This window comes from Anomaloglossus baeobatrachus, chromosome 3 (assembly GCF_048569485.1).
Source record: "Anomaloglossus baeobatrachus isolate aAnoBae1 chromosome 3, aAnoBae1.hap1, whole genome shotgun sequence".
NCBI classification, from domain to species: Eukaryota; Metazoa; Chordata; class Amphibia; order Anura; family Aromobatidae; genus Anomaloglossus; species Anomaloglossus baeobatrachus.
The window spans coordinates 153,084,386-153,111,720 of NC_134355.1; positions in this window are offsets into that span (position 1 = coordinate 153,084,386).

Consider the following 27,335-nt stretch of genomic DNA (forward strand, 5'->3'; position numbering starts at 1 on the left):
TGACCCACGCTACAAAGACAAATTTGCTTCGCTACTTGTGGAGTCAAATAAGTATTGTACTACGGAAACATTCAAGAGGGCTCTAGTGGAGCAGTTGATGAAACGATTACCCTCAGATCATGATGGCGTCAGAGGTAGCGTGTCATCTCACGCAACAGCATTACAAGATAGGGCTACACATAGTAGGAGTAACACAGTCGGGGGACTAATTTGCCAAAACTGGTCCATTTTCCACAAACCGTCAACTGCGAATCAGATACCGGTTTGGGGAACGATGACAAAGAGGGAATAGTTAAGTAAGATGGTGAGAGACTATGTAGGTGACCGTATCAGCGTGCTTTCCGAGTCTATTGTTCCCTTTAACTATTGGGTTTCCAAGCTCAACACTTGGCCAGACCTTGCGTTATACGCTTTGTAAATACTAGCTTACCCTGCTGCGAGTGTGTTGTCTGAGCGTGTTTTCAGCTCAGCGGGGTCAATAATAACAGCACACCACGACTATCCACGAAAAGTGCAGACATTTTGACGATCAAAATGAACCATAGATGGATTGCCCCAGAGTATCTCAGGCCGCCTGGTAACAATACCCAATAATACGTGTAGCCCCAAAATTTGGATTTCTTAAGTTCAAATAAGTTCCATTGTTTCTCATTCAAGACTATTTTGTCTTCTATCATCTAATGAGACCGCATGACTAATGTAACTTGTTATGCTGCTGCGATTTAATTGCTTGGCCCAATCACTCAGGGCAATATTTTTCAAGCCTTTGTACATTATGCACTGGCACAAGCACTGTCGAGGCTACACTGTCTAGAACAATTGGTCAGGCAGTCTCTATTTGTGTTCTTTATTGATGCTGAGTTCCACGGTCTGTTACACATGGCACCCTTCAAAATCATAATTTTTTTTTTTAGCTCCTTGGCATGTTATGCCATGTTGCTTATCCTACCATTTTTTTTAAAATAAGCTGTTGGGAGCTGTTGGGAGTATCTTGTGATGCTTTGCTACACGGTGTCTGAACCACTACACCCTAGGGAAACTGAATGTATTAAACTCCTTGGCATGTTATGCCCTGTTGCTTATCCTACCATTTTTTTTAAAATAAGCTTTTGGGAGCTGTTGGGAGTATCTTGTGATGCTTTGCTACACGGTGTCTGAACCACTACACCCTAGGGAAACTGAATGTATTAAACTCCTTGGCATGTTATGCCCTGTTGCTTATCCTACCAATTTTTTTAAAAAAAAAAGCTGTTGGGAGTACCTACTGATGCAGTGCTCCATGGTGTCTGAACCATTATCCCCTGGGGAAACTGAATGTATAAAACTCCTTGACATGTTATGCTCTGTTGCTTACCCTACCATATTTTTTTTTAAAATAAGCTGTTGGGAGATGTTGGGAGTACCTTGAGATGCTTTGCTACATGGTGACCCTAGGGGAACTGAGTGTATTAAACTCCTTGGCATGTTATGCTCTGTTGCTTATCCTACCATTTTTTTTAAAAAAAAAGCTGTTGGGAGCGGTTGGGAGTACCTTGTGATGCTTTGCTACATGGTGTCTCAACAACTATACTCTAGGAGAACTGAATGTATTAAACTCCTTGGCATGTTATACCCTGTTACTTATCCTACCAATTTTTTTAAAAAAAAGCTATTGGGAGTACCTACTGATGCAGTGCTCCATGGTGTCTGAACCATTGTCCCCTGGGGAAACTGCATAAAACTCCTTGGCATGTTATGCTCTGTTGCCTATCCTACCGATTGATAGCCCTTGAGATGTTGCCGTGGGAACAGAGACTTTCCGCAACCTTTTGGTGGTGTTAGAAACTGAATTTATTAAACTTCTTGACATGTTATGTCCTGTTGCTTATCCTACCAATTTTTTTTTTAAAATAAGCTGTTGGGAGCACCTTGTGATGCTTTGCTTAATGGTGTCTGAACCATTACACCCTAGGGGAACTGATATTATTAAACTTCTTGGCATGTTATGCCCTGTTGCTTATCCTACCAATTTTTTTTTTAAAAAAAGCTGTTGGGAGCTGTTGGGAGTAACTTCTGATGCTGTGCTCCATGGTGTCTGAACCATTCCCCCTGGGGAAACTGAATTGTTTTAAATCCTCTGTGATAGCTAGTGGAATAAAGCCTGAGTTTCAGAGTGAAACAACTGCTACTTCCACAGTGCTGCATGCTTCACAAACTGCGGTCTAGGAAGCAGGCATTGATGCCTCCTGCTCCCAACCTGATTTTGGTCAGATGCAATCATCATCAACGGCATCAGCTTCGATGTCCCAGCGTGGCGTTTGTTTGTCCATAAAACATACATTTCTGAATCATTTGAATAGAATTTGAATAGAGGGCCACTGGAGCCGGTGGTGTTGGTGGAGGAGGAGGAGGAGGGCAAGGCCAACACACAAATGGCCACATTGGCAATAGCACTGTAAAGTGTTATGGAGTACGTATTCCAACTTTCACACTAATGATAGAGGGGACGCAGAAAACTACAAATGACTGCCATCCCTCCCCAATGTATGTTACAGGGCCCACTTGAGAGCCCTAAGAAGTTTGAGATTTGAGGACAGCCAGTGGCCCTTCGTACATTTGAGTAGTGGCCACTGGAGCCGGTGGTGCTGGTGGAGGAGGAGGGCAAGGTCAACATCCCAACGGGCACATTGTAGCTGACCTTTTAAAGTACTGTCAAATATGTCCCAAAAAAGGAGGTGTGAGACAGACACCAATATAATGTATGTTACAGCCCTTTCTAATTGAAAAAGAAGGAAAAATGTAAAAAAACGAAAAATGTGAACATATGCTAAAGTGTTTTTTTTTGGAGGTCGGGGTTTGATTTGACGTTTTATTACAGCTATTAGGCACTAGAAACTGTTTATTAGCAATTTCCCCTCTTTTACTTTGATTTGAGAGCTGTTCTGGTGACTACATAAACGCCGCATGCTGCTCTGACCAAGTTATTTAAAGACACCAGAAATGCAGTGATGCACCTTCTACAGACTGTGCCCATACTGTTTCAGCCTTTTCCCATCCATTTCAGCCTTTTCCTCAGTCACCCCAGGTCACCTACAGGTCCGACGTAAAATTATTCTGGTTTCCCATAGACTTACATTAAGGGTCGAATATTCGCGAAATACTCAAATAGCGGCGAGGTATTCGCCGGATATCCGTGGAAGCGAATAATAGGGTATTTTGATCATCCCTATTCTTTATCTTAGGTTTTGTCCGTTGACAGCCACGGTGTGACTGTGCACCAACACTTCCCACTAATACCAACAGGTGTGCCTGCTCATGGTTTCAGCTTTGTTCTAATTTTGTGTACTCTGTACATATAGGGGGGGGGGGGGTGCCCCTAATTTTGTTTTTTGCATCATGTCTATATAGATTCCTATGGGCAGGTGCAAAACAGTCACACATGGGTCCAACTCTAACCCATCTATTGAGGCTTGCTGTCACTTAGAGAGGGGAATTATTAGAGAGAGGACCCTCCTCATTGGGTACACCTGGTTGCATGGGATGGCTTTTATGCTTATTTTATAAAAATAGTGTCAACTAAGTACCCTGTATTATTCACTTTTTCTTTTACCATTTACTTACTAACTGCAGAGTGAGCGCACATACTAACTGCCACAATGTGAACGTGCACCAACACTTTACATTAATATCAACAGATGTGCCTGCCTGTGTTTTCATTTTTCCATTTCTAACATTGTAAGGCCACGTTCACACGGTAGAGTCTTGGTTAGTATTTTACATCCGTATTTCTAAGACAAAATCAGAAGTGCAACAATCAGAGGGAAAGTATAATAGAAACATATACACCACTTCTGTATTTTTCACCCACTTTTGGTTTTGATTTAGAAATACTGATTAGTGATGAGCGAGCATGCTTGTCACTACTCGGTACTCGCACGAGTATCACTGTACTCGGGCTGCTCGGCGGGGACCGAGTAATCTCGCGATACTCGTGCTTTACTCGTGGTCTTCATTTCTGCATGTTGGCGCTCTTTTGAGAGCCAGCCCTCATGCAGGGATTGGCTGGCAGACCACTGCAATGCCACAGCCCTGTTAGTTGTGGAATTGCAGTGATTGGCCGGCCTGCACAGCGTCACCGAGCCTTTATATCGGCCGGCGCGCTGTGCTCTGCTCACAGCTATTCTGACAGTGAGTGTAGGGAGAGTGTCGCTGATTCAGGGAAAGCTTTGCGGCCCTTTATAGCTTTTTCAGTTGCAGGGCTGCAAACAGTGTGACCAAAAGTCCTTCTCAGGACTATTCTAGTTGTATACAGGCAGGCAGGGTATAGCCAGGTCGGAGTACAGTAGCAGAGTCCTTCTCAGGACTATTGTTGCTATATACAGGCAGGGTATAGCCAGGTCTGAATACAGGCTAGTGACCAAAAGAGTCCTTGTCAGGACTATTGTAGCAGTATACAGGCAGGCAGGCAGGCAGGGTAGTGGTGACCGTATACCAGCCTTCATATCTGGGGCTGGTGTACACAGTGTAAAACAGTCCAGATAGTGTCTGACTTGTCTGTACTGTAATTGTCGCTCCCCAAAAAAACCTGTTAGTAGGTTATTATTGCGTCCGTGCTTGGTTTTTAAAACCGCACGTGTGTGCCTGTTGGTGGCAGCGTACAGGTGCACTGGTGTGCGTTTACCAAACTATTATATAACGCACAAGTGTAGTGTATAATACACGTCAGTCAGCAGTGGCTGATAGTGTCAGAGTTCTTAATTTTTGCTCCTAAAACCTGTGTTAGGTTATTATTGCGTCCGTGCTTGGTTTTTAAAACCGCACGTGTGTGCCTGTTGGTGGCAGCGTACAGGTGCACTGGTGTGCGTTTACCAAACTATTATATAACGCACAAGTGTAGTGTATAATACACGTCAGTCAGCAGTGGCTGATAGTGTCAGAGTTCTTAATTTTTGCTCCTAAAACCTGTGTTAGGTTATTATTGCGTCCGTGCTTGGTTTTTAAAACCGCACGTGTGTGCCTGTTGGTGGCAGCGTACAGGTGCACTGGTGTGCGTTTACCAAACTATTATATAACGCACAAGTGTAGTGTATAATACACGTCAGTCAGCAGTGGCTGATAGTGTCAGAGTTCTTAATTTTTGCTCCTAAAACCTGTGTTAGGTTATTATTGCGTCCGTGCTTGGTTTTTAAAACCGCACGTGTGTGCCTGTTGGTGGCAGCGTACAGGTGCACTGGTGTGCGTTTACCAAACTATTATATAACGCACAAGTGTAGTGTATAATACACGTCAGTCAGCAGTGGCTGATAGTGTCAGAGTTCTTAATTTTTGCTCCTAAAACCTGTGTTAGGTTATTATTGCGTCCGTGCTTGGTTTTTAAAACCGCACGTGTGTGCCTGTTGGTGGCAGCGTACAGGTGCACTGGTGTGCGTTTACCAAACTATTATATAACGCACAAGTGTAGTGTATAATACACGTCAGTCAGCAGTGGCTGATAGTGTCAGAGTTCTTAATTTTTGCTCCTAAAACCTGTGTTAGGTTATTATTGCGTCCGTGCTTGGTTTTTAAAACCGCACGTGTGTGCCTGTTGGTGGCAGCGTACAGGTGCACTGGTGTGCGTTTACCAAACTATTATATAACGCACAAGTGTAGTGTATAATACACGTCAGTCAGCAGTGGCTGATAGTGTCAGAGTTCTTAATTTTTGCTCCTAAAACCTGTGTTAGGTTATTATTGCGTCCGTGCTTGGTTTTTAAAACCGCACGTGTGTGCCTGTTGGTGGCAGCGTACAGGTGCACTGGTGTGCGTTTACCAAACTATTATATAACGCACAAGTGTAGTGTATAATACACGTCAGTCAGCAGTGGCTGATAGTGTCAGAGTTCTTAATTTTTGCTCCTAAAACCTGTGTTAGGTTATTATTGCGTCCGTGCTTGGTTTTTAAAACCGCACGTGTGTGCCTGTTGGTGGCAGCGTACAGGTGCACTGGTGTGCGTTTACCAAACTATTATATAACGCACAAGTGTAGTGTATAATACACGTCAGTCAGCAGTGGCTGATAGTGTCAGAGTTCTTAATTTTTGCTCCTAAAACCTGTGTTAGGTTATTATTGCGTCCGTGCTTGGTTTTTAAAACCGCACGTGTGTGCCTGTTGGTGGCAGCGTACAGGTGCACTGGTGTGCGTTTACCAAACTATTATATAACGCACAAGTGTAGTGTATAATACACGTCAGTCAGCAGTGGCTGATAGTGTCAGAGTTCTTAATTTTTGCTCCTAAAACCTGTGTTAGGTTATTATTGCGTCCGTGCTTGGTTTTTAAAACCGCACGTGTGTGCCTGTTGGTGGCAGCGTACAGGTGCACTGGTGTGCAATTTCCAGAAACTTTGATATAACGCACAAGTAGTGAATATACACGTCAGCAGTGCACAGCATTGCAAAATGCGCAAGGGCATTGGCAAGGAACAAGGAAGTGGACGTGATGGTGGTGCAGGCAGAGGCCGAGGTCGTGGGCAAGCTCTAATTTCGCCACAACAAAGGGCCACATCTAGTCGCTCGCACGTCCTGTCCCAAATTCTTGGGGACCGCAGCAGTACACCGCTCTTGAACCAAGACCAGTGTCAACAGGTTGTTAGTTGGATAGCGGATAATGCTTCCAGTCAGATTGGCACCACCACAAACACTCTGTCTTCCACACGGTCAAGTGTCAGTAGCCGTGATACTGCACCGCACATTTCTGAACCTGATCCTCCTTCCTACCACCAGGCTGAGTACACGTCCTCCTCGGACATTAATGATCCCACACTTGGACACTCGGAAGAGCTGTTCACGTTTCCATTCACACATTCTGGCCTCTCGCCAGCTCATATTGAAGTGGGTCATGAGGAGATCGTCTGTACAGATAGCCAAATATTTGAGCAGCCACGTTCTCACGAAGTTGGCAACGTGTCTCAACAAGTGGTGGACGATGATGAGACACAATTGTCAGCAAGTCAGGAGGAGGAGCAGGGTGCGGAAGAGGAAGACGACGTGGTGGATGATCCAGTAACTGACCCAACCTGGCAGGAGGATATGCAGAGCGAGGACAGCAGTGCACAGGGGGAGGGAGGCGTAGCATCACAACAGGCAGTAAGAAGCAGGGTGGTGGTCCCAGGCAGAAGTCAGGCAACCGTTCCCCGTAACAACACGACGACACAAGGTGCCTGTACAAATGTTAGGTCTTCACGAGTCTGGCAGTTTTTTAAGTTGGATCCAGATGATTCAAAAAAGGCCATTTGCAACACCTGCCGTGCCAGCATCAGCAGGGGTACCAAAACTAGCAGCCTGACCACCACCAGCATGATCAGGCACATGTCAGCCAAGCACCCGACTTTGTGGGAAGTACAACAGAGTCGAGGAGCAGTGCTTGCTGATGTCACTGCTACGTCTTCGCTGGTTGTGCATGCGAGCCAATCCTCTGTCCATGCTGCCTGCGAACAAGCCTCCTCCACTCCTGCACCTGCAGTTGCCTACGCAGAAAGAACACCATCATCAAGCACGTCCTTGTCCCAGCGCAGCGTTCAGTTATCCATTCAGCAAACCTTTGAACGCAGGCGCAAATACACTGCCAACACCCCACATGCCACAGTTCTAAATGCTAACATTTCGCGACTGCTTGCGCTGGAAATGTTGCCTTTTAGGCTGGTGGAGACAGAAGCATTCCGTGACCTGATGGCGGCAGCTGTCCCACGTTACTCGGTCCCCAGCCGCCACTATTTCTCCCGGTGTGCCGTCCCCGCGTTGCATAACCACGTGTCACAAAACATCACACGTGCCCTGAACAACGCTGTTTCACCCAAAGTCCACCTAACCACAGACACGTGGACAAGTGCTTGTGGGCAAGGCCGCTACATCTCGTTGACGGCACACTGGGTTAATATTGTGGAAGCTGGGACCCAGTCTGAGCGAGGGACGGAACACGTCCTTCCCACACCAAGGTTTGCAGGCCCTACCTCAGTCAGTGTTTCACCCACACTCTACAGCTCCGGAATGTCATGCTCTTCAGCCTCCTCCTCCTCCTGCGCATCCTCATCCACTGTGCCCTCCACACCAGTCACAAGCTGGAAGCACTGCAGCACTGCCTCGGCGAAGCGGCAACAGGCTGTGCTGAAGCTAATCTGCATAGGTGACAAACCCCACAATGCAGAAGAGCTGTGGACAGCTCTGAAACAGCAGGCAGATCACTGGCTCACACCTCTGAACCTAAAGCCAGGAAAGGTCGTTTGTGACAATGGCCGGAACCTGGTGGCGGCTTTGAGGCGAGGCCAGCTGACACATGTTCCATGCGTGGCCCATGTGCTCAACCTCGTGGTTCAGCGGTTTATAAAGTCATACCCAGAGCTGTCTGATCTGCTGGTAAAAGTTCGCCGCCTGTCTGCACATTTTCGAAAGTCACCTACTGCTTCAGCCGGCCTTGCCGGCTTTCAGCGCCGTTTGCATCTTCCGGCTCACAGACTGGTGTGTGATGTCCCCACGCGTTGGAATTCAACTCTGCACATGTTGGTCAGGATATGTGAGCAGAAGAGGGCAGTTGTTGAGTACCTGCATCACCTAAGCCGTCGGGAAATGGGTCAAACTCCACACATAACACCTGAGGAGTGGAGATGGATGTCAGACCTATGTACCATCCTCCAAAACTTTGAGGACTCCACCAAGATGGTGAGTGGTGATGACGCCATTATTAGCGTCACCATACCGCTACTCTGCCTTCTAAAACGGTCCCTTTTGAAAAACAAACATGATGCATTGCAGGCGGAGCGCGATGAGTTGCAGCAAGAAACAGTAGTGGGTGTGGGTGATAACACACAGCCCAGCCTCGTCTCATCACAACGTGCAGTGGAGGACTATGACGAGGAGGAGGATGAAGACATGGAGCAACTCTCCGGCCAAATTGAGGATATGACATGCACACCAGTCATATCCTCGATTCAGCGTGGCTGGCCAGAGGACAGGGTAGATGAGGAGGAGGAGGAGGAGGAGGAGGAGGAGGACAGCATGTTCAGTCATCTTGTTGGTCAGGCTACTGAAGTCCTGGCTGTTAAGAGTCTGGCGCACATGGCTGACTTTATGGTAAGCTGCCTGTCTCGTGACCCTCGCGTTAAGAACATCTTGGCCGACAATCATTACTGGTTGGTAACACTGTTAGACCCACGCTACAAGGAGAACTTTTTGTCTCTTATTCCCGTGGATGAGAGGTCAACCAAAATGCAGCAGTTTCGGAAGGCCATACTCACGGAAGTAGGCAAAGCATTCCCCTCACAAAACGCTAGCGGCATAGGTCAGGAATCAGTGGACAACCGAGGCGTACAGCCGAGAGAGGCACAAGTCCAATCCGCCAGAGGTAGGGGAACAGTCTTTAAGATGTGGGACAGTTTTCTCAGCCCCTCACGTACCACAGCCCCTGAGGTGCGGGGTAGTGCCACAAGAAATCCTAAGTTTGCCCAGATGCTGAAGGAGTACCTTGCAGATCGAACAACTGTACTCCGACATTCCTCTGTGCCTTACAATTATTGGGTATCCAAGCTGGACACGTGGCATGAATTGGCTCTCTACGCCTTGGAAGTCCTGGCCTGCCCTGCTGCTAGCGTTTTGTCAGAGCGTGTTTTTAGTGCCGCAGGTGGAATCATTACAGATAAACGCACCCGCCTGTCAACTGAAAATGCTGACAGGCTGACTCTGATAAAGATGAACAAGGGTTGGATTGGGCCAGACTTCACCACACCACCAGCAAATGAGAGCGGAATTTAAAGTTTGCCATGTACCTCCACTCACCCATGGGTACACTTCTCGACTTTGGATAATCGCTGGACTGCTCCTCCTTCTCCTCATGCGCCATCATGATGACCGTTACAATAGTTAGGTCTTTGTTTCAGGTATACCCCCAGTGGTAAATTTTTTCGCCCATTCTTTGCAGAATGGACATTACAACGACAGGAGACCCGCTCCTTTGCAATGGGAACAATGTTTTGAGGCCCTCATGCACGTCTCTACCCAGGGACAACGTGTAGCCTCCCAATTTTTGGCTGCCCTGCCTAAGGGCTATACTGAAATACACCCACTTCCTTAAAATGGACACTTAATGTTTTGAGGCCCTCATGCACGTCTCTACCCAGGGACAATGTGGAGCCTCCCAATTTTTGGCTGCCCTGGCAAAGGGCTATACTGAAATAGACCCACTTCCTTACAATGGGCACTTCAGGTTTAAAGGCCATCATGCACGTCTCTACCCAGGGACAATGTGGAGCCTCCCAATTTTTGGCTGCCCTGCCTAAGGGCTATACTATAATACACCCACTTCCTGACAATGGACACTTAATGTTTTGAGGCCCTCATGCACGTCTCTACCCAGGGACAATGTGGAGCCTCCCAATTTTTGGCTGCCCTGGCAAAGGGCTATACTGAAATAGACCCACTTCCTTACAATGGGCACTTCAGGTTTAAAGGCCATCATGCACGTCTCTACCCAGGGACAATGTGGAGCCTCCCAATTTTTGGCTGCCCTGCCTAAGGGCTATACTATAATACACCCACTTCCTGACAATGGACACTTAATGTTTTGAGGCCCTCATGCACGTCTCTACCCAGGGACAATGTGGAGCCTCCCAATTTTTGGCTGCCCTGGCAAAGGGCTATACTGAAATAGACCCACTTCCTTACAATGGGCACTTCAGGTTTAAAGGCCATCATGCACGTCTCTACCCAGGGACAATGTGGAGCCTCCCAATTTTTGGCTGCCCTGCCTAAGGGCTATACTGAAATACACCCACTTCCTTAAAATGGACACTTAATGTTTTGAGGCCCTCATGCACGTCTCTACCCAGGGACAACGTGTAGCCTCCCAATTTTTGGCTGCCCTGCCTAAGGGCTATACTGAAATACACCCACTTCCTTAAAATGGACACTTAATGTTTTGAGGCCCTCATGCACGTCTCTACCCAGGGACAATGTGGAGCCTCCCAATTTTTGGCTGCCCTGGCAAAGGGCTATACTGAAATAGACCCACTTCCTTACAATGGGCACTTCAGGTTTAAAGGCCATCATGCACGTCTCTACCCAGGGACAATGTGGAGCCTCCCAATTTTTGGCTGCCCTGCCTAAGGGCTATACTATAATACACCCACTTCCTGACAATGGACACTTAATGTTTTGAGGCCCTCATGCACGTCTCTACCCAGGGACAATGTGGAGCCTCCCAATTTTTGGCTGCCCTGGCAAAGGGCTATACTGAAATAGACCCACTTCCTTACAATGGGCACTTCAGGTTTAAAGGCCATCATGCACGTCTCTATCCAGGGACAATGTGGAGCCTCCCAATTTTTGGCTGCCCTGCCTAAGGGCTATACTGAAATACACCCACTTCCTTAAAATGGACACTTAATGTTTTGAGGCCCTCATGCACGTCTCTACCCAGGGACAATGTGGAGCCTCCCAATTTTTGGCTGCCCTGGCAAAGGGCTATACTGAAATAGACCCACTTCCTTACAATGGGCACTTCAGGTTTAAAGGCCATCATGCACGTCTCTACCCAGGGACAATGTGGAGCCTCCCAATTTTTGGCTGCCCTGCCTAAGGGCTATACTATAATACACCCACTTCCTGACAATGGACACTTAATGTTTTGAGGCCCTCATGCACGTCTGTATGCAGGGGCATTGGTGAACCTCACAATTTAGGACTGCCCTGGCAAAGGAAAATACTACAAAGACTCACTTCCTCAAAATGGGCACATTAGACTCAAGAGGCCTTCATGTACGTCTCTTCTCAGGGACATCGGAGTGCCACACAATGTTTTCACGTAAAATCTTTCATGTATTGATCTCAAAAAGTAACATACACCAGATCTATCTCACTATTGGGTATGTGCCCTTAACATTTCCGCCATGAAAAATCATTTTGGGGTCATTTTGGAAGGTTTTCTGGTGAGTCCGTAAAAATGGCGTAAAACGCGGACAAAATTGTTCACAGCTGTGACTTTTGAGTGATAAATGCTTCAAGGGGTCTTCCCCATGCTGTTGCCATGTCATTTGAGCACTCTTCTGAGACTTTTGTGACATTTTTAGGGTTTCTCCATGCTGCCGGGAGGTCATTTCACAAAAATACTCGGGTCTCCCATAGGATAACATTGGGCTCGTTGCTCGGGCCGAGTACACGAGTATCTTGGGAGGCTCGGCCCGAGCTTCGAGCACCCGAGCTTTTTAGTACTCGCTCATCACTAATACTGATGTAAAATACTACTGTACCGCCCCCGTGTCAGCAGCCGGAGCTGCTCGGATCCGGATCCGTGGTGGCTTGAGGGGTCTCCGGACCCGGGGGTCGTGTGGCCACTTGAAATAAAAGAGGAGGGGTATTTACAGGGGACTGTATGTTTAAAGTTCGTGACGCCACCCACGGTGTGTGGTAAGGTGGAGTACCACCGCTGCCGTTGGGAGCACCCGGTGGCGATGGAATGGCAGCCAGGTGTTTAACCCCTCTGTGGATAGGGGGGATGCCCCGGGGCTCGGTATTGCTGGCTGGGAATACCGTTGGGGAGGTAAGCGTCACTGCGTACTCACTCAGTCCAATAACGCTGACACTAACAACTTGTAAACCAAAGTTCTGAGCACCGCTGCAGCAGGGAGGGAGCACGCCTGGATCCCATGCCCGTTGGTGTTGCTTGTTAGCCTGTGACCTTTTCCTTGGCACCTTTCTACTAATTGGCCCCTGTAGTGTAAAACTAGTCGGGTCCCACTCACCTGTATGGCTAACGGAGTGAGCTTGCTGTCAGGGTTCACGCTTGGGATTTTCTGGACTATGTAATGGGAAAGTCCTATCCCTCTCGTTGCGCTAGTACCCTGATTTTGGAGCGGGTGGAGAACGAATCTTGAAGGCTCCGTCCTCGTTGGGTAAATTACCAGGACGCTTGAAGCTACTTCCCGGACTAGGGTCCACGTACCCCGTCATGCCCTGGCCCCTGCCCGGAGATGGCACAAGGCCGCCGACTGTCCTCCTCGACAGTCCGTGCCCCTTGTCACAATCCCCTGCGACCTGGGTTCCAGCTCCTACCAGACCCAGACCAACGTCTGCCACCTAGTACACGAGGAGCCCAGCTCCTGACCTCCTCTCCCTTCCACCTCCAACACTACACTCTCTGTCTCCTTACACTTTTGACCTCCCCTAACCAACCCCCCCAAGTGGCTGGCCCTATTCCCTTCAGACTGTCCACTGGTGTGTCTGGTGGGTGTGTTGCAGAGTGTTCCTTGGATTTTGATTAGCTTGTTCTTAGCAACACCAAAAGTCAGGGACCCTTAACCAAGGAGGAGGTGGATATCATGCAGAAGAGCAGATTGTACAATACCCTGTGACGACCTGATAGGCCAGGGCGTCACACTACCGTGTAAAACATAGTCGGGTAGAAGAAGCTTTGTAATTTTCCTTTATTGTGTATGAGAAAATAACTGATGAAGCACTTATGGTAACTCATTGACCAAACATTAATGAACATGTGATCCAACACATTGGTGAAAATTGGTCTGTTTAGTTAAAAAACAGATGTGTGAATGAGGCCTAAGAATAAGATCTCCACTGTGGACGGCAGAAATACTACAGGGAAGTCTGCAGCAGTAAAAGTGGAGCCGTAACATACGCCGCATAAATTTAAATTGATAGCCTATCCTTAGCACTGAAAAGTGCTAAGACCTACAGTACAGACCAAAAGTTTGGACACACCTTCTTATTCAAAGAGTTTCTTTATTTTCAGGACTCTGAAAATTGTAGATTCACATTGAAGGCATCAAGACTATTAAAACATGTGGAATGAAATATTTAAAAAAGTGTGAAACAACTGAAAATATGTCTTATATTCTATGTTCTTCAAAGTAGCCACCTTTTGCTTTCATTACTACTTTGCACACTCTTGGCATTCTCTTGATGAGCTTCAAGAGGTAGTCACCGGAAATGGTTTTCCAACAGTCTTGAAGGAGTTCCCAGAGATGGTTAGCACTTGTTGGCCCTTTTGCCTTCACTTTGCGGTCCAGCTCACCCCCAAACCATCTCGATTGGGTTCAGGTCTGGTGACTGGAGACCAGGTCATCTGGCATAGCATCCCATCACTCTCCTTCTTAGTCAAATAGCCCTTACACAGCCTGGAGGTGTGCTTGGGGTCATTGTCCTGTTGAAAAATAAATGATGGTCCAACTAAACGCAAACCGGATGGAATAGCATGCCGCTGCAAGATACTGTGGTAGGCATGCTGGTTCTGTATGCCTTCAATTTTGAATAAATCTCCAACAGTGTCACCAGCAAAGCACCCCCACACCATCACACCTCCTCCTCCATGGTTCACAGTGGGAACCAGGCATGTACAGTCCATCCGTTCACATTTTCTACAAAGACACGGTGGTTGGATCCAAAGATCTCAAATTTGAACTCATCAGACCAAAGCACAGATTTCCACTGGTCTAATGTCCATTCCTTGTGTTCTTTAGTCCAAACAAGTCTCTTCTGCTTGTTGCCTTTCCTTAGCAGTGGTTTCCTAGCAGCTATTTTACCATGAAGGCCTGCTGCACAAAGTCTCCTCTTAACAGTTGTTCTAGAGGTGAGAAGGTGTGTCCAAACTTTTGGTCTGTACTGTATATAGCTAGTTCACTAGCAAATATATAGCAGGAACTACTAACTAACAATATGTAGAAATTTCGTTCACTGGCTAATTTGGAGCAGGCAGTAATAAGTAGCAATACTTATTTAGATCATTTACTGGTAACTAGGGCTGATCAAATCCGCTAAAATCCAGAACCAACAGATCCCTGCTGGATTGAACAAAAAATCCGGATCCGCTCCGGATTCCGGTGCCCATATTAGGGTATGTGCACACGTTGCTTTTTTTTCCGCGCGGAAAAAAACGCACCCTCTGGCAGAGGGGAGAATTGTAAACAATGCTTTTTGAGAAACAACGCATCGAAAACGCATGCGTTTTTCATGCGTTTTTCATGCGTTTTTCATGCGTTTTTCATGCGTTTTTTTAGGTGCGTTTTTTAAGACTTGTCAGTGATAATAAAGTTGGTTGAACACAGACCTTTGGAAAAAAAAACCTGTGATGTCATTTCCTTCTCCACATTCTGTTTGGATAAATGGGAGGGCTTGGAATGGAAGGAGCACCATTTGAATTTTGGAAAAGTTGAAATAAACTTCGCGCACCAAGCCCCTTAGGTACCTATACGTCAGAAAACCCCCACAAGTGACCCCATTTTGGAATCTGCACCCATCAAGGATTTTATTCAGGAGTATATTAAGCATTTTGAATCCACAGCTACTTCACCCAAAATGTTGCTGTAGCAACAATATTCTCACTTTTAGGCCCGTTTCACACGTCAGTGAAAACACTGACGTTTTTCACTGGCGTGTAAAACACGCACATGTCCCTCCGTGTGCCGTGAATCACGGCACACGTGGGTTGTCTAAGTGCAATCCGGGCTCCGTTCTCCGTGGCCCGTGATTGCACTTAGAGATTAACTCACCTGCACCCGCTCCCGCTCTCCATGGTGCTGATCGCTCCCGCGGTGCAGCATCCGGCCGGCGCTGACCCCCGCAGCAGCTGGTTCCGGGTTGGCTGTGTCGTGCATCATGAATATGCGCGACAATAATGAGCCGGCACAGAAGGAACAGGGAGGACGGGCTGCAGAGGACATCGCTGGAGCCGGGTGAGTTAAAATGTTTTTTATTTTAAAAGCACGTTTTTTTCTGGCACGTGTTTCACGGATCACACCACTGCGTGGTCCGTGGGACATCAGTGATGCCAGAAAAAAATGGACATGTCTCCGTGCGGCAATCACGCACACGCGGGTACGCCGCATGGAGACACGTGCAGTGAAAAATCACTGATGTGTGAGCAGACCCATTCATTATAATGGGTCTGCGTATGTCAGTGATTCTGGTACGTTTAAAAAAAAGCACAAACGTCCCAGAATCACTGACGTGTGAAAGGGGCCTAAGGCTATGTGGCCATGATCCAGCGACACGGCGTCTAGTACACAGTGTCAGCCTTCCTGCAGCTGCCCATGCCCACGATTTGGGTTCAGGCTGCTGTGGAGCTCTATACTACCTGCAGAGAACACTCGTCTCCGCAGCATAAATTGACATGCTGAGGCTCGGGAAGCCACGCTACCGGTCAGTTTATGCTGCGGAGAAAAGAAGCACAGTGGGCATGGGATCTCCAAAAATCCTTCCACTGTGCTTCTACTGCACAACGCAGCGTTATGGACGCAGGGAAAACACTCAGCGCCCATAACGCTGCAAACCCTGATTGTGGACACACAGCCTAAAAAGCGTCAATGGATGAAGGGATGTCAAATATATAGAACGTCCTACCCCCGCCAGCATATTCTAAGCTGGCACCTTTAGTACCTTTCATGTGGCACTAAAGCGTGCCTAGCTTAGTATTTATCCAATAAAAAAAAAAAAAAAAAAATGGCGTGGGGTCCCCCCTATTTTTGATAGCCAGTCAGGGTAAAGCAGACAGCTGTAGCCTGCAAACCACAGCTGGCAGCTTCATCTTGGCTGGTGATCAATTTGGAGGGCTCCCCATGTTTTTTTATTTATTTATAAATAAAGAATAAAAAAAAAAATAACATGGGGTCCCCCCAAATTAGATCACCAGCCAAGGTGAAGCTGACAGCTGGGGTCTGGTATTCTCAGGGTGGGAAGAGCCATGGTTATTGGACTCTTCCCAGCCTAAAAATAGCAGGCCGCAGCCGCCCCAGAAGTGGCGCATCCATTAGATGCGCCAATCCTGGCGCTTCGCCCCAACTCATCCCGCGCCCTGGTGCGTTGGCTAACGGGGTAATAAATGGGGTTGATACCAGATGTGTAATGTCACCTGGCATCAAGCCCAGCAATTAGTGATGTCACGGCGTCTATCAGACACCCGACATAACTAATTGACAGTAAACAAAAGCAAAAAAAGACAACAAAAAATGTTTTATTAGAAAAAACACTCCCCAAATCATTCCCTTGTTCTCCAATTTAATAAAAAAAAATGGGTCCGCAGAAATCCATATGGATGTCCCACGTCGCCTCTGGACCTTCTAGAATATGGGGGCACGTTCAGGAAACGTATCCCCCATTTTCTAGGAGGGCAGACCCTCCATTTGAGGAGAGTGGGTGCCAAAAATCTGCACCCACTCTCCCCGGGTCACAGCTGCAGAGTGCCGAGCAGTCAGCACAGCTCACACTGAACACAGTGCTGGCTGTCAGCTGCTCTGCTCATGTGACCGGCCAGCGTGCACTGTGAAGGAGGAGGGGGCCGCGGGGATCAGCGCTGCGACCGGACAGGTATGTATGACACCGGGGGGAATAGGGGGTGAACGGGCAGGGCCTGGGGAACAGTTTTCTGTCGCATGTGTTATTGCACATGCGACAGAAATCATAGGAGCAGGGCGGCCGGTGCGCTACTGTGCGCGCGGCCATGTTGGATTTTCGGGAGGGGGGTCGGGGGTCGGGGCGGGCACTTTGGCGACACCGGGGGCTTTGCCAGGAAGTGAGGTCAACAGGAAGCCTCTTGACCTCACTTCCAGGTAAATGCCTGCGTTCTGGCGTGCCGACAAAGGCCGCGGACCGCAACAAAAAAGCAGGTCCATGCGTTGTGGCTGCGTTCTGACCCCACATCATTGATTTCAATGGGGGAGAGAATGCAGCCACAACGCACAAAAGAAGTGACATGCTGCTTTTCTTTCCGCACCGATTTTTGGCATCCAAAACGCTGCGGAAAGAAACGCAGCATGTGCACTGATTTTTCAGCTTTCCCATACACTTTGCTGGGAAAGCTGAACGCATGCAATTTGCCACTGAAACGCTGCGGTTCAAAACGCAGCGTTTCCGCGGTAAAAAACGCATCGTGTGCACACAGCCTTAGTCTATGAGGAACAGAATCTGGAGATTAAAAATGTTTATGGAAGGGATACGGGAGTAGAAGCGCACGCGGTGTACTCACCTGACTCTGTGTCATGGCGGCAAACTCCTTCCGGGACACGCTTTTCACTTCCAGAGCCGACAATTCAATATTCATTATTTTGCCCACCCAGTTGGTTGCAGCTAGATGCACCCCCACCCTGAGTTTCAGCATGTCAGCTGACTGCAACCAATCGCAAGATGGCCGGTGGGCGGGTAAAGCAGTGCAAGTGTCTGCGGGTCAGTATGGTGAACGTGCATGTGTGTCGCCCTGGACAAGCCAGGGGCCACAGGTAACAACACACACACACCCCCACCCCCAGCAGTTCACAACAGACATCCCCAGTAAACAACACAACAGACAGACACACTAGGTGGGCGGAGTCAAGCAGATAGGCACGCCCACCGAAGAGTCTAGCGGGCCTGAGGGTGGAAGCAGGTCCAGACAAGTCTAGGAGAGGAAGATAGAGGAGGTCTGCAGGGAGACAGAAGCAGACAGGGGCCTAGGCTGGAGCTTAGGTCCCTCATGTAGAGAGTGAGGCAGACGGTAGTGGCCCTCTGCAGGGAGCCGGGAAGACAGTTGGTGGAACCGTAGGTAGCCGTGGCTGGGCGGTGGCCCACCGGTACCGAACCGGGGAGCCAGCTGGAAACCGGAGCGCAGGAGGAGCTTGCACAGAAGTGAAAGAAAAGACTTACATTACCAACCTGGGGTCAGGGGAAAGAACACCGCAGCCGCCTGTGGGACCCGTCCATCCAGCCATTTGTTTCAGCAGAGACTCTGTGTGCATCATTGGGCTGAGTGAGTACCACCGTGCCGTGCGGCACAGCGCTGCCCCCGCGACCCTGCACCTCGCCAGGCCCCGTAACCCGCCTGCCATCCATCCCTACCCCATCACCGGGCCCTGGGACAACCAACCCCCTACCCACGGAGGGGAGAACTAACAATAAAGCTGCTCCCTGTCACCGCTCCCAGGATCCCCGTCCAGAGCAGCGGTGTTTTCACCATTATCACCACAGTTGTGGGTGGCGTCACGGACAATAAATCCCCACCATCAATCCAAATCCCCTTTTCACTCACGGGCGAGGAGCGCCGCTCGAGTCCCCGGGATCCAGCCCACCGCTCGAGCCACCACCGAGCAGCAGCAGCCGCAGCAGCAGCGGCAGCCGGACCTGAGCAGTGGGAGAGCGCAGCGTCCCCTCCTCCGCCCGCGACTACTTGGCGTCACGAACAGGATCCTACCGTTCTACCGACTGGTGGAAGTGCGCCTTGTGTGACCGCCGGAGGTGTCCGGCCGGAAAATTTGTGAAGCCGCCATCTTGGGCGCGAAGAATTCCCGCTCGAGCGTCTTCCCCGAACAGGAAAGGCGCGAAAGTGGAGCCCAGCCCCCCTGAAGAAGGAAGTGCTAAAAAGAGACTAAGGGGGACGGGATGGCGTCCGGCTGCATGTGAACCGCGGCTGTGGAAGCAGGGACGCCAGGACTCTGCCAGTGTTTGGTTCCTGGAACACCGCTGCACGAGATGTCCCGTCCATCCGGCACCGCTGAAACCTTGGTGCCCGTGCCCGCGGCCAACGCCCCGACCGACCCGTTACCCCTGTCACCGGTAGGGGAGCTCGCAGCGTCTGTGAGGGAGGGCCCAGGCTTTACCATCGTCACCGCCCTGCCACCGGTCCCGGCTTCCATCCCAGCCGCACGGCCGATGACGACGGCTCCGGCAGTCCGCCCGGCCGCAACGGCAGCGAAGCACCCATCCTGTTAACTATCTGGGCAGCCTGGTTCTGGACTGGGGTCAAGGGGTGCTGCCCACTTCTTAGGGGCAGCATCAGGGCCAGGTTGTTTGGGTGGGTGACTGAAGGACCCGTTACACTGTTATTATTAAAAGTGTTTGATTATTGTTGCAACGTTAAAGTGATATGCATCCCGTTGTGGGAAGATTGAAAATGCCTGTTAAATGTTTTATTCTTTTGCAGTTAAAAAGAGAAAAATAAAACCGGTGATGGACGGGCAGCCCGCGGACGGTCTGCATTTTACTAAGGGGGAATGTGTTGCCCTGGACAAGCCAGGGGCCACAGATAACAACACACACACCCACCCCCAGCAGTTCACAACAGACATCCCCAGTGAAACCTGATTCCTTCCCTCGGGTTCAGACAGACACACTAGGTGGGCGGAGTCAAGCAGATAGGCACGCCCACCGAAGAGTCTAGCTGGCCTGAGGCAGGAAGCAGGTCCAGACAAGTCTAGGAGAGGAAGATAGAGAAGGTCTGCAGGGAGACAGAAGCAGACAGGGGCCTAGGCTGGAGCTTAGGTTCCTCGTGTAGTGAGTGAGGCAGTCGGTAGTGGCCGTCTGCAGGGAGCCGGAAAGACAGTTGGTGGAACCGTAGGTAGCCGGGGCTGGGCGGTGGCCCACCGGTACCGAACCGGGGAGCCAGCTGGAAACCGGAGCGCAGGAGGAACTTGCACGGAGGTGAAAGAAAAGACTTACATTACCAACCTGGGGTCAGGGGAAAGAACACCGCAGCCCCCTGTGGACCCGTCCATCCAGCCGTTTGATTCAGCAGAGACTCTGTGTGCATCATTGGGCTGAGTGAGTACCACCGTGCCGTGCGGCACAGCGCTGCCCCCGCGACCCTGCACCTCGCCAGGCCCCGTAACCCGCCTGCCATCCATCCCTACCCCATCACCGGGCCCCGGGACAACCAACCCCCTACCCCTGGAGGGGAGAACTAACAACAAAGCTGCTCCCTGTCACCGCTCCCGGGATCCCCGTCCAGAGCAGCGGTGGTGTCACCATTATCACCACAGCCGTGGGTGGCGTCACGGACAATAAATCCCCACCATCAATCCAAATCCCCTTTTCACTCACGGGCGAGGAGCGCCGCTCGAGTCCCCGGGATCCGGCCCACCGCTCGAGCCACCACCGAGCAGCAGCAGCCGCAGCAGCAGCGGCAGCCGGACCCGAGCAGTGGGAGAGCGCAGCATCCCCTCCTCCGCCTGCGACACATGTCTTTCAGAAACACATGCACGCTCCTGTCAGAAGTGTGCACTGCTGTGCCGGTGATGCGCTGTCAGACTCGTACAAGTCTGACATGACATTAGCCGGCATGGCCGGCATAGCCTACCGCGTTCTGAGCATGAGCGTGCATATACCTAGAAACACACGCACGCTCCTGTCAGAAGTGTGCGCAGCTGTGTCAGTGATGTGGCTTTTTTTTTTTTATTTAAATAAATAATTAAAAAAACAACGAAGTGCGGTCCCCCTTAATTTTCATCCCCAGCCATGATAATGCCGGCTGGGGCCTGGTAGTCTCAGTCTGCAGCCGCCCGGTATTGCCGCATCTATTAGATATGACAATCCTGGTGCAACATCGGCTCTTCTCGATTGCCCTGGAGCGGTGGCAATGGGGGTAATTAGGGGTTATTAGCAGCGCCACAGCTGCTAATAAGCCCTAGGTTAGTAATGGCACAGGCGTCTATGAGATACCTGCATCACATTAACCTGTACATGAATGTAAATAAACACAGACACAGAGAAAAACCTTTATTTGAAATAAAGTACAAAGCACACACCTTCCTTCACCTCTATATTAACCCCCAACACCCTGCAGGTCTGGCGTAATCCACAAGAGGTCCCACGCAGCTTCAGCTCTGCTATATAGCCAGCGGCCATAGAGCACGACCACAGGTTGTGCAGACAATGACAGCTGCGATGACTGCACGGCAGGCAAATACTGTCACAGGCTGGGGCGCGTCTGCCTACAACCAATCACAGATGAGAGGATGGCCGGTGGGCGGGGAAAACACGGAAAGCTGTGTGTATACGATGCACAGTACAGGAAGTGAATGCGCGACCTGGAAGCAATGTGCCGCCATGACACCAAGTCTCGGTAAGTATGAAACGTTGTTTTATTTCTATTTTTTTCTATTTTCCCCAGTGTCGGATCTGGATCGTGCACCCGGAAGTCCGGATCCAGCACCCATAAATCTTTGAGACTGCTCAGATACGGACTTTTACAGTTCAGATTCACTCAGTCCTACTGGCAACTCTTTAGCAGGCACCCACAAGTAGCTGGAAAAATAGGAGTGTGAATCCAGCACTGGTAAAAGTTAATTTTCTTGCTTTATTTCTTTAAAGTTAAAAACATAGCAGTAGAAAAAATTACAGCATCTCCAAAATTAAAAGCATAACCAAAAGACGTGTTTCGAACAACTATTTGTTCTTGATCACCTTAAACATTGTGTTGCAAAGGAGAGACTTACAAGTAGCAATCCCTATTTCTATCATGAAATGCCGATTTGTGGCACACACCTCTTCCTACACTTCACGTTCCTATTCTACACTATCGCTCTCCTATCTATCTCAACTATCATTAAACACCTAGCTAAGCTCACTGTCTAGCAGCACCTGCGGCAGCACCAGCGGCAGCACCTTCCCTAATGTTTAAAGTGAACCTGTCAGGTCCAATGTTCTGGGTGCATATTAGTAATCCCTGCCTAACCGTCTCTGTATACAATAGCATAAATAAACAGATCTTTGGAAAAAGTATTTCTAAAGATCGTTTATGAAATGCTAATAAGGCCCATGACTAATCGCAAGGGTGTAAGTCAGGTCCGGACTGGGACTAAAATTCAGCCCTGGCATTTGGGGGTACACAGGCCCACTTTTTTGCATGGTGAATGTGTAATATCTTTGTGCTCTTGTAGATTGTGATTGATTGCTCTCAGTGAGAGAAACAAAATTAAAATTTTGTAGTTCTGATACCTTTTAATGGCTAACTAAAATTAAAAAAAAATATGATGTTAGGTATCAGAACTACAAAATTTTAATTTTGTTTCTCTCACTGAGATCAATCAATCATTTTTCAACTGGCTAACACGGTACCAAAACCTTTTTCTTTTAACTTGTAGATTGTGTAACACGACCATATAACATGTAGTCACAGCTGCGTCCAGTATTACAGCTCAGGCCTATTTATTGCTCTTAAGGCCACTTTACACACAGAGATAAATCTTTGGCAGATCTGTGGTTGCAGTGAAATCATGGACATATTGTTCCATTTGTACACAGCCACAAACCTGGCACTGATTGTCCACAATTACACTGCATCCACAGATCTGCCGCAGATTTATCTCTGTGTGTAAAGTGACCTTTAGTTGCAGGATCTGGTGAAGCTGCTATTTTCCATACAGAGCTGGGTCTCGCAGATAATGAAGAGGATGCTGCTTTCTATATAATGCTACGGCGTTGTCATATAGCTGATCAGCAGGGATTAGAGATGAGCCACCCCCCTAGTGTTCGAGTTCGGTTCGGCTCATTGAATGGCGGGTGTGTTCATCGAACATTCGACGAACGTTCGACGAACAGCTTAGAACCCCATTGAAAACAATGGCAGGCAAACGAAAAACACATACAAACACTTAGAAAACACCTTCTAAGGTGTCCAAAAGTTGACAAACAGCTCAGAAGACACCACAAACACATGGAAAAGTGACAAGTACATATACTCATGCTGAAACATAAGAGCTGGACGAGTAAAAGGAGGAGAAGATACATATATAGGCATGCCATGCCCTTCTAAAATCATGTAAAACACAGCAAGTGGACTCCAACAAGAGTCTCTCTTTTTTCCAAAAATTGGGCCACAGACACCACTTAAGTGGCATCAATTGTCCCACAGTTGCAAACTTAAAATGTTGATTTGCATGAAGCACAATCAAAAATCCACAAGCCTTTACTCTCCCCGGGATGACACAGGGGTTTAAAAGTCCATGCGTAGCCATGATTTGTTCATCTTGATGAGCGTTAGTCTGTCCACATTGTCACTGGACAGACGCGTGCGCTTATTTGTCAGCACACACCCAGCAGCACTGAAGACACGTTCCGAGAGAACACTGGCTGCAGCACACAACAAAATCTCCAATGCGTAATTAGCGAGCTCAGGCCATTTTTCCAGATTGGAAGCCCAAAATGAGCAAGGCTCCAGTTACAGAGTCATGGCATCGATATTCACTTGGAGATACTCCTGTATTATCCTCTCCATGCCTTGACTATCTGTCAGACTTCTTGTGTCTTGTGGCCTTGCAAAGGGTGGTCTAAAAAATTCATGAAACAATTCCATAAAATTGCTGTTACCACCGGATACGGTGTTGCTGGTACGGTTTGAGTAATGATGACTCGACAGTCCGTCCCATGGATGGCAAGTTAGAACTGTGAGATTCACTCTGTGCACTACTGGTGTTTAGTGGAAAAGACAATCTCATATTGTGTATCAGCTTCTGCTGATACTCCTGCATACATGCGTCCCTTTCTATGGGAGGAATTATTTTGCCAAATTTTGACTTGTACCAGGGATCTAAGAGTGTGGCAACCCAGTAATCAGCATTACTTCGAATTCTGAGAATCCGAGGGTCATGTTGTCGGTAGTGCAGCAAGAAGGTGCTCACGTGTCTTGCGCATCCAGGAGGACCAAGTCCTTGCTGTGTTGGTGGCGGCAAGGTGAGAATCATGCACAACAGAAATGTGATCAAGGTCTCCCTCATCTGCTGAGTCTTTCATGCCCATTGCCAGTTCGTCATCCATTTCTTCCTGGGCTCCTGCACCTTCCTCAACAGTTTGGCTGCTACCATGCGCCCTTGTTAATCCCTCTCCCCCACCGTCCCATGCCTGCTGCCTTGGTGCTGCTGACTATCTGGACCTTGTAGATCGTGGTATCCCTTCCGCATATGAATCCTACTGTACTTCCTCCCCTTCCTCTTGTCCTACGACCTGACTCCAAATACTGTTTAGCGTGTGCTCCAGCATGTAAATGACTGGAATTGTCATGCTGATAATGGCATCGTCAGCTCTAAACATCTTCGTCGCCATGTCGAAACTGTGGAAAAGGGTGCATAGGTCCTTGATCTGAGACCACTCCACCAGCGTGATCTGCCCCACCTCTGGATCTCGTTGGCCCAGGCTATACGTCATAACGTATTGCACCAGGGCTCGGCGGTGCTGCCACAGTCGCTGCAAGATGTAGTGAGTCGAATTCCAGCGTGTCGGCACATCGTATTTCAGCTGTCAGCTGGTGAACCAGCAGGCCGAAAGACTTCTGGAGCAATGCAAGTCATTTAGCTGCGGGGTGTGAACGGCGGGAGTGAGCACATAGTGACTGTGCCCTTTGCAGAAGCCCATGTAGGCCGGGATAGTGGGTTAAAAATTGCTGGACAACAAGGTTCAACAAGTGAGCCATACAAGGCACGTGTGTCACATTGCCCCTGCGAAGGGCCGCACCCCGGTTTGCAGCATTGTCGCATACGGCCTTCCCTGGCTGCAGGTTGAGTGGAGACAACCATTGATGAAACTCAGTCTCCAGAGCTGACCACAACTCGTCAGCTGTGTGACTCACATTTCCCAGACATTTCAATGTAAAGACCGTCTGATGCCGTTGAGCTCTGCTGCCAGTATAGGAAGGAGGTGTGCGGGATTCCTTGTGCGCAGTAACAACCCGGGTGGCCTGATCAGACAGGCTTTGGGAGGAGGTGGAGGACCCAGACGAGGTGTAAGAGGCAGAAGCAGTTGAGGAACTTCTACATACAGAGGATTGACGCACAACTCGTGGGGACGGCAAGACTTGTACAGCACACCCTTCTCCATCTCTCACCATAGTTAACCAGTGCCCAGTCAGCGACATGTAACACCCCTATCCATGCTTACTGGTCCAAGTATCTGTGGTGAAATGCACCCTGTCACAAACAGAGTTTCTCAAGGAAGCGGTGATGTTGCGTGCGACATGCTGGTGTAGCGCAGGCACACCTTTCTTGGAGAAGTAGTGGCAACTGGGCATCTGGTATTGGGCACTGCGACGGACATAAGGTCTCGAAAATCCTGTGTGTCCACCAGGCAGAAAGGCAGCATTTCTGTAACCAACAGCTTGCAGAGGGTGAAAGTCAACCTCTTAGCTTTGTCATGGCTAGGAGGAAATGGTCTTTTACTTGTCCACATCTGAGGGACCGAGGGCTGGCTGCTGTGCTGAGACGGCATTGAGTAGGGTGTTCCTTGCAAACTGCTGGTCTGTAAGGAAAGTGCAGGCGGAGACATAATGTTGCCTTCATGAAAAGGTGGTGCTCTTGATGTCTGAGAGAGCACAACACCAGCAGCTTTTTCCACTTCCAAAACAACTGTCAACCTGCCAATCACACTGCCTGTTGCGGGTAAAGAGGTGGACGGTCTGCGTCCAAAAGCATGTGTGACTGCTGTCCCCACAGTCACAGAGGATGAAGAGCACACGAATGTAATTGAAGGGGCAGATATAAGTTGGCCCGCTCTGATAGGCTGCATTGTAGCACAGTGAGCTTCCCACTGCGACTTATGCTTCATATCCATGTGACGTTTCATGGACGAAGTACTCAAACTAGTGCGTTTTTGGCCTCTACTTAGAGCTTGGCAATAAATCTTACAGATGACATGAGTTGGGTAATCCTTTGCAATGTCAAAAAAGGACCAGGCTAGGCAAGGCTTAGTGCCCATGCGACCTGCAGAGCCACCCTGACTTCTGCTCAGAGGCACAGTGGTGGCTGAGGATGCAGTTGTTGACGTGCTTCCAGTACTCCGTCTTTGTCCAGGAAGGCGCAACCTAACTTCGCCGTCAGTAGCATCCTCCTCCACCTCCTCTGCTGACCTCATCGACAGCCTGACTGTGGGTTGACAGTAAGTGTAATCAACAACCTCAGAGCCAACCTCTTCCTGCCCTGACCAAATACTAAAATTGTCATTCCAATCAGGTATCTGAGTCTCATCATCATCAGCATGTTCTTCATTGTCTCCACCAAGAGGAGTTACAGTTTGGGAATGAGGGTCTACATTATGCTCAGAACCTTCTTTATCTGGGCCTGAATCTGACTCAGAAAGCTTCTGGGCATCAGTGCAGATCATTTCCTTGTCTGGAGTCACTGAAGCTTTGGAGTAGACCTCTGCTTCCCAGGCTATAGTGTGACTGAACAGCTCTGCAGACTCAACCATCTCTGCTACCCCATACTCTGCAGGGCGGTTGGAGAATTACCCTAATAAGAACCCTAAATAAACTAGGCTGATCCGCAATAGGACTTCCTGTTACGAGCCGGCGCCGCCATAGCCGCAAGCAGCCTGCTGCGGTTCCTGTTGCGCCCAGGCGCCGGCTGCCGTTCTTGGCCGTGCCTCGGGTCGTCCAGTTGGCTGTTCCTTCCACCACGTCTAAGTGTGGAGAGGCGGCTAGTGCGCATGCGTGCGCCGATTTACCCCAGCCAGAGTTTAAGCCCGGTGTTTTGCCTAGTGAGCATGCTCAGCCTGTTTGTGTTATGTCTGAGACTAAGTCCTCAGTTCAGGCTACTGAGCATGCTCCCACAATTAACCCTAACAGCCTCTTTGCACAGGTACTTGGACTTCG